Below are 15,942 nucleotides of genomic sequence, written 5' to 3'. Positions count from 1 at the left end.
GAGGAAAGGAAGGTTCATAAAAGTTTTAACGGGCAATGGAAGACATATTTGCAGTCAATAGAAAGGCCATAGGGCCTCCAAGGTGGTACTAGTGGTAAAGAATCCATCTGCCAATGAAGGAAACACAAGAGACATAAGTTTGATCCCTGGGTTGGGAAGATCCCCTGGAGGAGGGAATGGCAATCCACTCCAGTATTCTTGCCTGATAATCAACACAGAGGAGCCTGGTAGGCTACAGACCATGGGGTTGCAAAAAGTTGGACATTACTAAGTGACTCAAAAGGGCTAGAACTTTTTAGAAGGTGATGAGATTAAAATAACTTATTTATAAATAGATCATATATATATATAACTATAATGATTTTGACTAACATTTATTGCCCATCCCCTCTACGCAGATACCATGCTAAGCCCTTTCCATCAAAGACTTCTTTTCAACAGCACATCTGCTCTAAGAGTATTATTAATAACCATGTTCCACCCTCACGGCCAGAGCCTCCCCCTCTGATGTTTCTTCATGGTAACCCGAGTTCATATTTTATTTGTGCTTCCTTGGAACTGAGACTGTCAGTAACCGGAATCATTAACACCATTTCTTTAGTTTATTTGTCTGGATGGGAGAAGTAAATCTGTTTCCTAGCAACTCTGTCTCCTGCTCCCTCAATTTCCCCTCCTCATTATCTTCCCCATGATCAACTACAAATTAGCCAAATTATGGGCAGGTTTTAGACTTCCCAGAAACAGAAGGGGCACTTGCAAACATTTGTTCTCTTGGCATAAAGTGGCTCTGAGGACCCATGCTTGCTGAGGACAAGGCAGGAGAATGGAAATGGCCATTCATCTTAATGTGCCTGTGAATTTCGGAGCCAGGCCTCCCAGGATAGTCACTTAAATGCAATCTTTTGACCATTTCATGTAAAAACTAATGTTAACCCCAAGAGGAGTCATCATTTTGGTTAAAAGGGGATCCCTATGACAGTAATTGCCAATATGGTAATTTTACTCTGAGCTCTAATGTGAAATCTTGAAATGACTCCCCACCCCCAATGCTACACTTAATATCCTGAGAATCAGACAACTATTCCAACTGACCTGGCACATACTCTTGTGGAAACATGAAAAAATGACCCCTACTCAAAATGTAGAATGCTATTAGGGACTCAAGTAGCCCAGATCCTCTTCAAGCTCAGGCCTTTCCAATCATTAATAATCTATATGGGGACAATTTTTCCCAAAAGTAGTCCTTTCTGGAGTTATTTCCTAAGATGTTCCAACTAAGATAATTTCAGAACTGCTTCAGGAACCACGGTTAATCCTGGGTGATATGGACTGTTAGTTTACTTTCGTTTATTTATTCAGCCCATATTTTTAAGCACCTACCATGTACCAGAAACTGTTCTAAACGCTGGGGATGTGGTAGAAAACAAGCCAAAATCCCTGCGCTAGGTTTTATGAATGGGTCTCTTCTTTAAGACCCATAAGAGCAAGAGTATACTTCCCTGCCTACGTGAAGTAAGGGCTTGATGTAGCCAATGAAATATGAGCTATACTGATGTGTGTCAGTTTAGGGTGCAAGCTTTAAAAACCAAGATATTCTTGCCATGTTCTCCCTTCCCTCTGCCTCAGCAACTAGCCTAGGTCCTGGAGTTAGAAAACTTCATAGGAGAACCCTCAGGAGACCCAGTATAGATATACAACATCAGCAAAAAACAAACCTTTGTCACTGTATGTAACTGAAAAATATTGCATTAAAATATAATTTTTGTGATTGATAGAGCCCATTTGCTAGGGACACATGTATTCAGCATTCAATCTCTTAAGATATCTACGTGAGTTCTCCTAGCCTGATCATATGGCATGAAAGCTACCAGTCACCCAAGACAAACCCTGTTTCTCTGATATAAAAGAATGTTGGCCTGTATTTCTTTAAAGGCAGCAAAAAGATAAAAAGAAAGGAATCCTAGACTAGAAGTACGCAAATCTAGGCTCCTGCTGCTGTAGGCTACCTCAGAATCTACTGTGTGCAGGCGACTGAGGGCCTCATAAGTCTGAGGTCTCTGAACTTGACCCAACATTAGATTCACCATTTGATCTTGTCAAAACAATTCTCTCAGCAGATCACTAGATCTGGGCAGGTGCCCTGAGATTAATCTCCCCAGGTGATTCTGATGCATCATGTAGCTTTTACTGTCATTGCTCTGAGTCATAAGCCTGCTCATAACACATGTAATGGTGGCCTACCCACATGAGACAACCTCTATGTTGCTTCCTGATTGGCATACCTACTCGCATTCCATTCTAAGCCTAAGCTTACTGAACTGGAACTTTGATCACACACATGCCAGTATCTTTCTTCTGGTAACTGAGACCTGTCACCCAAACTACCAGCCACTGGTTTGAGTCCTGCTTAATGCAGATGACAGAGGACAGACACATGACACCTCTGTGATTAAAGAAAGTGTGACACCACTGGTTAAAAAAGAAGCCCTGCTGGAACTCTATTCAATGTTATATGGTAGCCTGGATGGGAGTAGATCCTGGGGGAGAAAGGATATACGTACATCTATGGCTAAATCACTTTTCTGTCCACCTGAAACAATCACAACATTGTTAATTGGCTATACCCTGATACAAAATAAAAAGGCTTTTGTTTTTTTAAAAGAAGAAGCTCTACTGAGATTCACTGTGGGGTGTAATGTTAGGAGACCAGCAAAAGGCCACATTCTCTTCTCGAGAATTCCCTCCCAACCTCTGTTGTTCAGTTCGGTCACTCAGTCATGTCCGACTGTTTGCAACCCCATGGACTGCAGCATGCCAGGCTTCCCTGTCCATCACCAACTCTCAGAGCTTACTCCAACTCATGTCCATCAAGCTGGTGATGCCATCCAACCATCTCATCCTCTGTCGTCCCCTTCTTCTCCTGCCTTCAATCTTTCCTAGCATCAGGATCTTTACCAATGATTCAGTTCTTCACGTCAGGTGGCCAAAGTACTGGAGCTTCAGCTTCAGCATCAGTCCTTCCAGGGAATATTCAGGACTGATTTCCTTTAGGATTGACTGGTTGGATCTCCTTGCAGTCCAAGGGATTCTCAAGAGTCTTCTCCAACACCACAGTTCAAAAGCTTCAATTCTTCGGTGCTCAGCTTCCTTTATAGTCCAACTCTCACATCCATACATGACTACCAGAAAAATCATAGCTTTGACTGGACAGACATTTGTTGGCAAAGTAATGTCTCTGCTTTTTAATATGCCATCTAGGTTGGTCACAGCTTTTCTCCCAAGGAGTAAGTGTCTTTTAATTTCATGGCTGCAGTCACCATCTGCAGTGATTTTGGAGCCCCCCAAAATAAGGGCACCCCACTCCAGTACTCTTTCCTGGAAAATCCCATGGACAGAGGAGCCTGGTAGGCTGCAGTCCATGGGTCGCAAAGAGTCGGACATGACTGAGTGACTTCACTTTCACTTTTCACTGTCATGCATTAGAAAAGGAAATGGCAACCCACTCCAGTGTTCTTGCCTGGAGAATCCCAGGGACAGTGGAGCCTGATGGGCTGCCGTCTATGGGGTTGCAAAGAGTCGGACACGACTGAAGTGACTTAGCAGCAAAATAAAGTCTGACACTGTTTCCACTGTTTCCCCATCTATTTGCCATGAAGTGATGGGACCGGATGCCATGATCTTTGTTTTCTGAATGTTGAGCTTTAAGCCTACTTTTTCACTCTCCTCTTTCACTTTCATAAAAAAGGCTCTTTAGTTCTTCACTTTCTGTAATAAGGGTGGTGTCATCTGCATATCTGAGGTTATTGATATTTCTCCCGGCAATCTTGATTCCAGCTTGTGCTTTATCCAGCCCAGTATTTCACATGATGTGCTCTGCATATAAGTTAAATAAGCAGGGTGACAATATACTGCCTTGACATACTCCTTTTTCTATTTGGAACCAGTCTGTTGTTCCATGTCCAGCTGTAACTGTTGCTCCTTTACCTGCCTACAGATTTCTCAGGAGGCAGGTGAGGTGGTCTGGTATTCCCATCTCTTTCAGAATTTTCCACAGTTTGTTGTGATCCACACACAAAGGCTTTGGCATAGTCAATAAAGCAGAACTAGATGTTTTTCTGGAACTCTCTTGCTTTTACAATGATCAGATGTTGGCAATTGAGCCAGACATCCTGGAATGTGAAGTCAAGTGGGCCTTAGGAAGCATCACTACAAAGCTAGTGGAGGTGATGGAATTCCAATTGAGCTATTTCGAACCCTAAAAGATGATGCTGTTAATGTGTTGCACTCGATATGCCAGCAAATTTGGAAAACTCAGCACTGGCCACAGGACTGGAAAGGGTCAGTTTTCATCCCAATCCCAAAGAAAGGCAATGCCAAAGAATGTTAAAGCTACCTCACAATTGCACACATCTCACACTAACAAAGTAATGCTGAAAATTCTCCAAGCCAGTCTTCAACAGTACATGAACTGTGAACTTCCAGATGTTCAAGCTGGATTTAGAAAAGGCAGAGGAACCAGAAATCAAATTGTCAACATCCACTGGATCATGGAAAAAAACCTCTGTTGAGGAGTAAATAAAAGTAGCTGTGTTTTACCATATGATCCACTACAAGTCATAGACAATTGTACAACCTAACACACACAAAAAAGGCAACACAAGGGAAGCCAAGCCTCTAAATGGCTAGCAAATCATGAGTGTTCTTCCTTGAGAATTTGAGTAAAGAAAAGAACAAAATAACTCTATAATCAGACACAAGTATATGTTTAAACTAAAAGGTCATGTGGAGACATGGAGTAATAATGGGGTGGTCATTTTCAGCCACATTCTTACTGACAAGTTGTCTTAGAAAGCTGTATTATAGAGAGAAACCAATCCACATTTTTAAATGCAACCAGAGAGAGAAAAATGAACAGAAGAGGAAACTCAATCATTAGGACCTTTTCTAAGGTCCTAATTTACCTAAGCTAAGCATGTACCTTTCTGAAGCAAAGTACAGTTGACTCTTGAACAACCCGGAGATGGAGGCACACAGTTGAAAATCTATGTATAACTTTACAGTCAGCCTTTTGTACCTGTTGTTCTGTATCCACAGATTCAACCTACAGAGGACAGTGTAGCACTGTTCTATGCATTTAGTAAAAAAACATGAATATAAGACAATCCATATAGTTCACAGTTGTGTTGTCCAAGGGTCAAAGTATATAGTTATGTTTCATTTTTATGAAATGCCCACGTCAGCTTTCAAAACTCTCCTTTACTCACGCCAGCCTGAATGGGAACAGTTATTCACAAATAAAAAGATTTGCCTATGCTGAATTCCCTTCAAGTGGTGAACATTGGTCTTACTCTGGCCCAAAGCTGTTTCCTGGGTATGACAAAATAGACTATTTCCCACACTTATTTCCCACCATGTTTTCCCACCAGCCTGGCCACTAAAGTCCTAGCATTACTCTCCGCTGAGTCAATCTTAATTATGTAAATATCTTTCCAGCTTTCTGGATCCATAATTGACAAATAAAATTGCAATATGTTTAAAGTATACAACATGATGATTTGATATGTGTAAACATTATGAAAGGATTCATACTATCTAGCTAATTAACATATCCATCACCTCGCATATTTTTTGATGAGAACGCATGCTCTACTCTGTTAGCAAAATTCAGTTATACAATACAGGGTTTTTCCCTGATGTTTTCTTATAAATTTTTATGTGCCTTGATTTAAGAAAATTTATTTAAATGTTATTTATTTAAGCACTGCAACTTGTAATAATTGATGAGGGTAAATTTGCTTTTCTAAATCAACTCTTCACATTTAGAGCACTCTCCTTTCACAAATAGGCATATATTTCAAATATTAAAAATGGCCCAGAAAAATTTAGAGGGAGAGGAAGAAAAGACAACAGTTCTAACTGAAGAATATCTTAGTGACCCATGAATATCAGTAGGAAAGCAGGATTTTATTTGCATAGATTGCCAGGACATGCCGCTTATTAGTGACAGGCAAGCCACAGTGCCTATGAGTCATCTCCAGAGACTCTGGAATGAGTTTATCTGACTTAAACCTCATTCAAACACACTCAAGACAATCCCCAGAAAATGATATCACAGCATTATTGTTTCCAGGAATCAAGTCTTACTGCAAGCTGGTTACATTTGTCTCCTCTTTGCACAACACAGATATCATAACGCTAAGAGCCCTCCCTGGCTGCCTCCACATCTTCACATCTTTTTTTTTTTTTCTTTCAGTTTTGTTTAGATGTAACTGAAATAAAGCCCTATATAAGTTTACGGTATACAGTATAATGATTTGACTTCATACCGTGATGAAGTAACTACCACTATAAGGTTAGTTAACACCATCATCTCTGAGCTTACACTTCTTACTCTCCCTCAGCTATATCTCTCCTCCCCGCCTCCGCTATCCTCTCAGTTCAGTTCAGTTCAGTTCAGTCGCTCAGTTGTGTCCGACTCCTTGCGACCCCATGAATCACAGCACGCCAGGCCTCCCTGTCCATCACCAACTCCCGGAGTTCACTCAAACTCGTCCATCAACTCGGTGATGCCATCCAGCCATCTCATCCTCTGTTGTCCCCTTCTCCTCCTGCCCCCAGTTACTCCCAGCATGAGGGTCTTTTCCAATGAGTCAACTCTTCGCATGAGGTGGCCAAAGTACTGGAGCTTCAGCTTTAGCATCATTCCTTCCAAAGAACACCCAGGGCTGATCTCCTTTAGAATGGACTGGTTGGATCTCCTTGCAGTCCAGGGGATTCTCATGAGTCTTCTCCAATACCACAGTTCAAAAGCATCAATTCTTAGGCGCTCGGCTTTCTTCTGCTGCTGCTGCTGCTAAGTCGCTTCAGTCCTGTCCGACTCTGTGCGATCCCAGAGATGGCAGCCCACCAGGCTCCCCTGTCCCTGGGATTCTCCAGGCAAGAACACTGGAGTGGGTTGCCATTTCCTTCTCCAATGCATGAAAGTGAAAAGTGAAAGTGAAGTCACTCAGTCGTGTCTGACTCTTAGCGACCTCATGGACTGCAGCCTACCAGGCTCCTCTGTCTGTGGGATTTTCCAGGCAAGAGTACTGGAGTGGGGTGCCATTGCCTTCTCCGAGCTTTCCTCTAGCTTTCCTCTAGCAACCACCTATTTGTTCTCTGTATCTATGAGTCTGTTTTTCTTTAGTTATGTTTGCTTGTTTTGCTGTTTAGATTTCACATATAAGTGAATCATTTTAATGTACCAATTCCTTCTTTTTACTGGAATGCAACTGGTAGGACCCAAGAGACTCACTGTGAAAAGAAAACTGAATTCTCTACCAGATTCACCAGTGTTTGCTGAGCAAAACTCTCCTCATTACTTCTTTCTTTTTTAGAATTAGAAAGAAAAAAACATGAATTTATTGGAAGACTGGTGTTAACAGTACATTTAGTTACTCATCTATAGGAATTCATAATGGATGTTCAATATAATTAACATATTATTAGTGATTATATTTTTGTTAAATTTCTACATGAGAATTCTAGAAAAAAAAATTTAAAAATATTTATTATAGCATAGTGGTTAAGAATGAGTCAGTTGCCTGGGTTTAAACCAGGGCTAAATCACATACCAGTTGTTGTTATTCACAGACAAGACATCAACCTTCCAAGGTTTAGTTTCCTTGCCTTTAAAATGGGAATAAAAATAGAAATAACCTCGCAAGATCATTGTATAAGTTAAATGATATAACTCATGTGTGATGATTAATTTTGTATGTCACCATGACTGGACAATGGTGGTCATTGGGGTGATACACTATCACCCCAAACCCAGATAAACTATCTGGGTTTATCAAATGTTATTCTGGGTATGTGTTTTAGAATGTTTTTGGATGAGATTCATAATTGAATCAATGGACTGAGTAAAGCAGATTGCTTGATCAGCTGAAAGCCTCATCCTTCAGAAGACTGACACTCCTCCAAATAAGAGGGAATTCTTATCCAAAAAAAAAAAAAACTTATGTATATTTGTTGTTGATTCTGTTTCTCTAGAGAATCCTAACTAGTACAATACATAAAGCATTTAGCACAATGTCAGATTCATAGTAAGCAAGTGATGAAAGTATAGCTATTATTATAAATAACAGGCTATACTGGGCAATGGAGAAGGCAACCACTGAGATGACTCAAACATTTGCCTTCAGGAAACTCACAGATTAATAGGAAAGACCGAGTGTGCATACTACTGAAGATTACACTCTTGCTTAAAATCTTTTAATGGCAATTTATAAGCTACAGGATAAAATGGTCAACTCCTGAGAATGGATTACAAGCCCCTTCATTATCTAGTCCTGGCAACACCTTTGCTTGCCCTCTGTGTTGATGTGGTCTCTTTCATCACACACTGAATTCCCTCTTGCTCCCTCTGCCTCTGATGATGCATCCTCTCTGTGCTCCTGAAGGACTATTCATCTGTCAAACTGCATCTCCTTTCGCATTAGTTGTTCCTCCCTATATACTCCCTTTAGCAATATTCCTTCTGCTTTAAACCATACTCTACAGTACACCACCACTGTGGATTTGCAGATTCTGTAGAGGTCCCAGCATGAGTCTAAATCACAACCCCATCTGGGATGCTGACATATTGAAGAATTCCCGAAGAGCAACCTGAGGACACAGGTTAGTGTAAAGGGCCCAGTACTCTCTGGGGAGAGCCAGACCTCACAGAAGATGGAGTCTGACACACCTGCTTGGCCCGTGAACAAAGTCTCAGGCCTGGACAGGGGGGTGCTCGTAAGTAAGTAAATATCAGAAACTGGTGCTCATCTTGTTTCTCTTTTGGTAAAAATATTAATTTCATTTGTATTTTCTCAGCCCAGACTTCCTTCTTTTAATTTCCTAGAACACAGGACAGAATAAATTTGTATGGCCAATTCAGCCCATGAAAAGTTTAAATTTATCTTCTTGAAACCAGGGTGTGGATGGTTACCTCATAGTTAGAAGCCTACATTGTGGATCCATTCACCCTCTAAAGCAGAAAAACCCCTACACCCTGGGTGTATTTAATGTAATATGAAAAAAATTTCCAACTAAAATGAAACTGGAGGATATAAAATGGAGACTCTTACTTGCCCTCAGAAGAATGGAATTTAACCAAGTGATTGATTTGCCACAAATGCTTGATTTACAGAAGATGAACAATTATCTCCTGACTTATATCTCTTTCCATCATCAAGCCAGCAAACTTCCTGCCTGGACTATAGCTGGACTTCAACCTCTTTTCACTCTTTGCCCATAAACACAGCTCATCCCAAACCCTCAACAGACTCACTTATAGCTTACTAGTCCATGTGTTTCCCAAATGGCAATTCCTCTACTATTTCCAAATAACCTTGATTCCTGGTAATCTGAGCTTGTCTTATTTAAGTTGACACTGGGCCTTCCCTGATAGCTCAATCGGTAAAAAAAAAAAAAAAAAAAAAATCCACCTGCACTGCAAGATACCCCGGTTCAACTGCTGGGGCAGGAAGATCCACTGGAGAAGGGATAGGCTACCCACTCCAGTATTCTTGGGCTTCCCTTGCAGCTCAGCTGGTAAAGAATCTGCCTGTAATGCGGGATACCTGGGTTCAATCCATGGACGGTGTAGTCCATGGAGTCGCAAAGAGTCAGACACGACTGAGCACCTTTCCCTTTCAAGTTGACACTAACATGTAGGCGAGGATGGAGAACATGACACAATAAGAGGGACAGAGTATCCTCTCCATCAGTAAAGCAAAACATGTCCCACTTTTGGGATGTAGCAAAAGCCACGCCTGATGCTTTGCTGTCCCCAGTCTCTTCCCACAGCTTCCCAACTCCCATGGCTGAGGCCATTTGCTCCACTCTGTAGGTTCAGACACACTCAAGAGACAAGAGCCAAATTCTTATCAGAAACATAATCCTTGTGCTGCATTGTGCTTAGTCACTGTGGTGTCCAACTCTTTGAGACCCCATGGACTGTAGCCCATCAAGCTCCTGTGTCCATGGGGAATCTCCAGGCAAGAATACTAGAGTAGGTTGCCATGCCCTCAGGGAATCTTTCTAACCTACGGATCTAACCTAAGTCTCCTGAATTACTGGTGGATTGTTTACCAACTGAGCCACCAGGGAAGCCCAAGAATACTGGAGTGGGTAGCCTATCCCTTCTCCAGGGGATCTTCCCAACCCAGGAATTGAACTGGGGTCTCCTGCATTGCAGGTAGATTCTTTACCAGCTGAGCTACCAGGGAAGCCCACATAATCCTTAAAAACATTCATTCTTATTTTAACTCACTACAAGTTCAATGTAAAAAATCATGGAAATTAACAGACAAGCTCAAAAAATAGTTATCTCTAATTTAATCACTCAGAACAACAGTGATATGTATTTTGTATATATCCTTCCAGTGTTATATATATACCCTTACACACAGTTTTATTATATCAAAATATTGTTGACTTGCTGTTTTCACTAACTACATAACTTGGATATTCTCTCATATCATTAAACAATCTTCCTCCTTATTTTGATGGTTTTAAAACACTTTATTGAATGGAAGTATTATAATACAGTTAACCAATCTCCTTTTTGTTGGGTGGCAAGTTCTTTCCACTTTTTTGTTATTCCAAATAAGCACACAATTAATGTTCTTGAGTCATAATGAGTCATAATCCTTCTAAGCCTTAGGTATTTCCTGATTAAATACTTGGAGGTGGAAATTTTGGATCAAAAGTCATGCACATTCTTAAGAATTTTGGAGCGGATTTGTGAATAGTCTCATAGCAGGGTACCTGAGGCAGAGTATATTCCTCTGACAGTACATGAAACTGATTCAGAAGGAATTAAGGAGTCACTGGCACCCCACTCCAGTACTCTTGCTTGGAAAATCCCATGGACAGAGGAGCCTGGTAGGCTGCAGTCCATGGGGTTGCTAAGAGTCGGACACAACTGAGCGACTTCACTTTCACTTTTCACTTTCATGCATTGGAGAAGGAAATGGCAACCCACTCCAGTGTTCTTGCCTGGAGAACCCCAGGGACGGGGAAGCCTGGTGGGCTGCCATCTATGGGGTCACACAGAGTCAGAAATGACTGAAGTGACTTAGCAGCAGCAGCAGCAAGCTAATAGAGAGGGGGCTTTCCTGGTGGCTGAGTGGTAAAGAATCTGCCTGCCAATGTAGAGGACATGGGTTTGATCCCTGGGTAGGGAAGATCCCCTGGAGAGGGAAATGGCACCTCACTCCAGTATTTTTGCCTGGGAAATCCCATGGACAGAGGAGCCTGGTGGGCTACAGTTTATGGGAGCCTAAGAGTCTTACAGGAATGAGTGACTAAACAACAACAAAGCTAATAGAGAGATAAAACAGCAGCCAGCTAGCCAGTCACACGTATGACAAATATTTATTGACTGGATGCCCTACACATGTTGAAGGAACAGAGTAGTAAGAAGGACAGACAACCCCTGCCCTCCCTGTACTCACAATCCAGCAGTGAAATAGACCAACAATGAAAAAATTTATTCCTTTTGCCTCAATACTGCTTCCACTCTGACAGTATGTCTCATTTTAAATGCAAGGTTCCTGCTTTATTGCTGGGACAAGCATGCTGGAGAGTGGGTCTCTTTTTTCCTACATCAGGAGCCATGTCTTGCTCTCATGAGTTCTCTTGGAGATGCTACAGGATCCCGGACCAGCCGCCAACCCCAATGAGAACACTCCCGCCCCCGTCTATGCAAATTGCCTGTGCCAGACTCCAACTGCACAGCACTCCTTTTCTGGGAAAGTAATAAAAATCATGGCCACTTTGGGCTTTACTCACTCTGTTCCAGGCCCCATGCTGCTGCTGTTCCTGCTAAGTCACTTCGTGTCCGACTCTGTGTGACCCCATGGATGGCAGCCCACCAGGCTCCACCGTCCCTGGATTCGCCAGGCAAGAACACTGGAGTGGGTTGCCATTTCCTTCTCCAATGCATGAAAGTGAAAAGTGAAAGTGAAGTCGCTCAGTTGTGTCTGACTCTTAGGGATCCCAGGGACTGCAGCCTACCAGGCACCTTCGTCCATGGGATTTTCCAGGCAAGAGTACTGGAGTGGAGTGCCATTGCCTTCTCCGTCCAGGCCCTATAAGAGGCATTTAATATAAATTATTTCATCTAAACAACAATGCTATGAGAGTTACTATTGCTATTTCATTTTATGAACCAGGAACAGGAGATTCAGAGAGTTTTTAACTTGCCTATTATGAGACAACAGAGCTGGGATCCAGACTGAAATCTCTCTTACCTGCATTTCTCGGCACTGTTTACCCAGGTCTCTATCTATGCCCTTCCTTCAATGCCTTGTCCTGCCAGGTGAGACATTCCCTGATCATCTATTTCTAGGTCCATCTCCAAATGCCTATCATACCCAATGGCAGCTGTGGCCTGGCACTCTTCAAACTCTACTCTAAAAATGTATCAGACTTCCCTGGGAAAATGCAGTGATCTCCACTGCTAACAATTCCCAAGTATGGACCAAAGATGACCTGCTGCAGAAACAAGGGAGTACCTTGTTTAAATGAATAAGCAAAATGCTACATGTGCATACAAATGAAATATTACTCAGCCATGAAAAGGAATATGATACTAGGACATGATACAACATGGACGAACCTCAAAGCACTATACAAAGTGAAATATGCCAGATGCAACAAGATAAATACTGGATGATTTCCTCTATATGAAATACCTAGATCAGCTAGATCCACAGGGACAGAAAGTAAACTGATGATTGCCAAAGGCTGGGGAGGACTGTGGACTGGGAGTGAGTGCCTAATGGATGTGGGATCTCCCTGGGGGTGATAAAAATGTTTTAGAACTACATAGAGGTAATAGTTGCACAAAATCATGAGTGTACTAAATGGCACCAGATTATTCACCTTAGGGTAGTTAAATTTATGCCATCTGACATTCACTTCAATTTAAAAAGAAGGAGGGACGTGACAACCTGCTAAATCTAAATATTTGGGCCCAGAAATGTCCTTTTATACAAGCTCCCATGTGATACTGGTGCACATTGTCATTTGGAAAACATTCCTAAAAATCTACCTGCATGGCTACATAGGACAATCTTCCCAAAGAAGCCAAAAATAAAGTTTTTTTCAAAGCTTGGTTTTAAGACAATGAATCCTCAAGCAAAAGCTAACCAGCACAAAAACCTCTAAAGTGAGGGGGCATCAGTGATCTGCCTGATGCCATCATTTCCAGTTAGCAAGGAATTCAAAGCATTTACCCAGACCATGTACATATGTCTGGCCCAGTCCCTGAAGTGGGTAAAATGAGGACATAAAGCAGGGTTTAAGGAAGGAAGGGTGACACATGTGAAGAAGGAGAGTCGTGAAGCCACAGCAATGGGATCTTGGCTAATCAACCTGACCAGGCAAAGTAATGGCATCGCTCCTACATAATCCTGAATGAAAGCAAATGGAATCAATGAGCTGAAAAGCATGGATTCAATAAAGCTATTAAGTCAAGGCAAATCCTTTTGAGGCAAAGTAATTCCTCTGCAGCTGTCTCCTGTTGCTCCCAAGATGCAATACTCTCCTGGCAAGGGATTTGGGAGGCACTGCTCCCAACAAAGGGTTTGTCATCATTTGTCTCCTGCCACCCAATATATCCCAATGGAAGGGGTCTTCTTGGCTTTGGCTGTCTTCCATCAGTACATTGTTCTTGCTTTTGCCCCTAAGGCAATTGCTATTTGTTTCAAGGGAAACCGCTTAATCTCACCTGCTAACACCTAACAAGGGGCCAGGCCTCTTGACAGGTAATACTGCTGTTGGCACCCTTCTCAAGGAAATATATTGTTACCATGTGTTCCTTTGCTCATGAACACAGCAAGGAGACTTACTGTGTGATTGGTGTTGCATTAAGGATATCTAATGTATTTGTCTTAACAGAGCCTGCAATGACCCTATGAGATAGTGAGAGTGTCAATTCCAAGGCAGATTGATAAGAAGTCCAGGGGTCCCCAAGGAGAGAGGGGTCTGGAGTTCTCAAGGAGGAGGAAAGGACAAAGTTTTTTGTCCCTCTACATTCCTTAGGATTATGTAACAATAATGTATCCCGCTTGAGGACAGTCTCTGGAAAAAAACCTTCTGGCTAATCCTGTTATCTTAAGGTGTAAATTATGGGAATAGGTCTAGTGAGGTCTTTACAACCTCCAGACATTCTTTTGATTCACTGTAATTAATTAGAGAGTATATAACTCCATGGCTGACACTAGCAAGGGGGTACTCTTTCTACCCCTTTATGATGCCTATGTCAGAAGCTTTCTCTATCTCCTTTATACTTTAATAAAACTTTATTACACAAAAGCTCTGAGTGATCAAGTCTCATCTCTGGCCCTGGATTAAAATCTTCTCCTCCGGAGGCCAAGAATCCCGGCGTCTTTGCATGGTTCAGCAACAACCTTTCAATAGGCACTACTGTGTCCACTGAGTGGATGAGGGAACCAAGTCTTGAATGGCTTAGTAGCTGTTCAGTGTCTCAAGTCCCCAAAACCTACCTCAGGACTACCATGTTATACAGTCTCCATATACTTCTTCAAAGGAAACCCTCCAAGATTCCAGGACATGACAGTTCCACCTCACCTACCACCCACCAGAGTCAGAGAGGATGTCTGAGAGCATGAGACACACAAGGAGGCGTGAACATCCTCCCAAATATAAAATCTATGTTCTGAGGGACACCCACCAACAGACGTCCCCAGTTCCCTGCTCTCTCACCGGCAGAAATTCTCATTAGCACTGACCAGGCAGGAGAGAGGAGGGAGATATTTCAGATGAGCAGGTACTAAGGATGAGTAACCTAGACTGGCTGCAAGGAGAACACTCATGCAATACAGAGAGGGTAAACTCAAGCTATGCTTTTGAGTTGGGCAAGCTGGGACCTAATTCCCAGTTCTGCCTTTCATTTATACGACCTCTGGCAGTTTTGGCCTTGCAGAGAATCCACATTCCCACCTGTAAATTGAAGATGTGCACCTCACTGGGCAGCTAGGGAAAGTGAAGGGGTTTCCACCAGAGTATCTAGCGTGTGCCTGCCTCAGAATGAATTCTTAAGTGCTAGCTGCCAGTATCATTCCCAAGACCAGACCACTGCCAGGCCAACACAACATAACACCATAACACACACACACACACACACACACACACACACACACACACACACACACACACACACACACACAGCCTTAGGCCTGTCTGGCAAATTTAGAGTCTGGTCTCAAAGAGACCTGACTGTTCTTTCCCACTAACCTGTGTGCCCCTGGCTATTTAAACTCTCTGACCTGAGTTTACTCAGCAGGTAAACAGGCATAACACTATTGTACACCTTCTAGGTTTGTGGTCTAGAATATTAAAACGAAAAAGATTTTAGTGATTTAGTGATAGCCTGGTTCCATATTTTATAGGTGAAGATCAACCATTGTAATGCCCTCTTTGCCCAGAGTTTTGGACTCCACTCTTTTTCTGCCCCAGCATGGCAAAATATGTTGATTGGGAATTAATGTGGTGTTTTAAAACTGTGCAGGGCACAAGGCCAGAGCAGAGCGCAGCAGCCAAGACTCCCTGCTCAAGGCACTTGGAGTCTCTAGCCACTAGGGGCCGCTGGTAAGCCATAGAAAACTGAAAGGATGCCTACCTGGTAGGTTTTCAAAACCGGTTTCTTATTTAAAGGCCTGTATGGACTAGCACCCCACTCCAGTACTCTTGTCTGAAAAATCCTATAGACAGAGGAGGCTGGTGAGCTACAGTCCAAAGGGCCACAAAGAGTCAGACATGACTGAGCAACTGAGCACGCACACACACACACATGGACTATCAGAAATCCAGCTCAAAGTCCTTGCTTTATTTTCTAGACGGGAGTTAACCCATTTCCCCTTGATGTGGAAGGAAAATAAGATGGGC

Source organism: Bison bison, unplaced genomic scaffold (genome assembly GCF_000754665.1).
Source record: "Bison bison bison isolate TAMUID 2011002044 unplaced genomic scaffold, Bison_UMD1.0 scf7180017864291, whole genome shotgun sequence".
Taxonomy (NCBI): Eukaryota; Metazoa; Chordata; class Mammalia; order Artiodactyla; family Bovidae; genus Bison; species Bison bison.
This window is presented reverse-complemented; position numbering follows the sequence as displayed.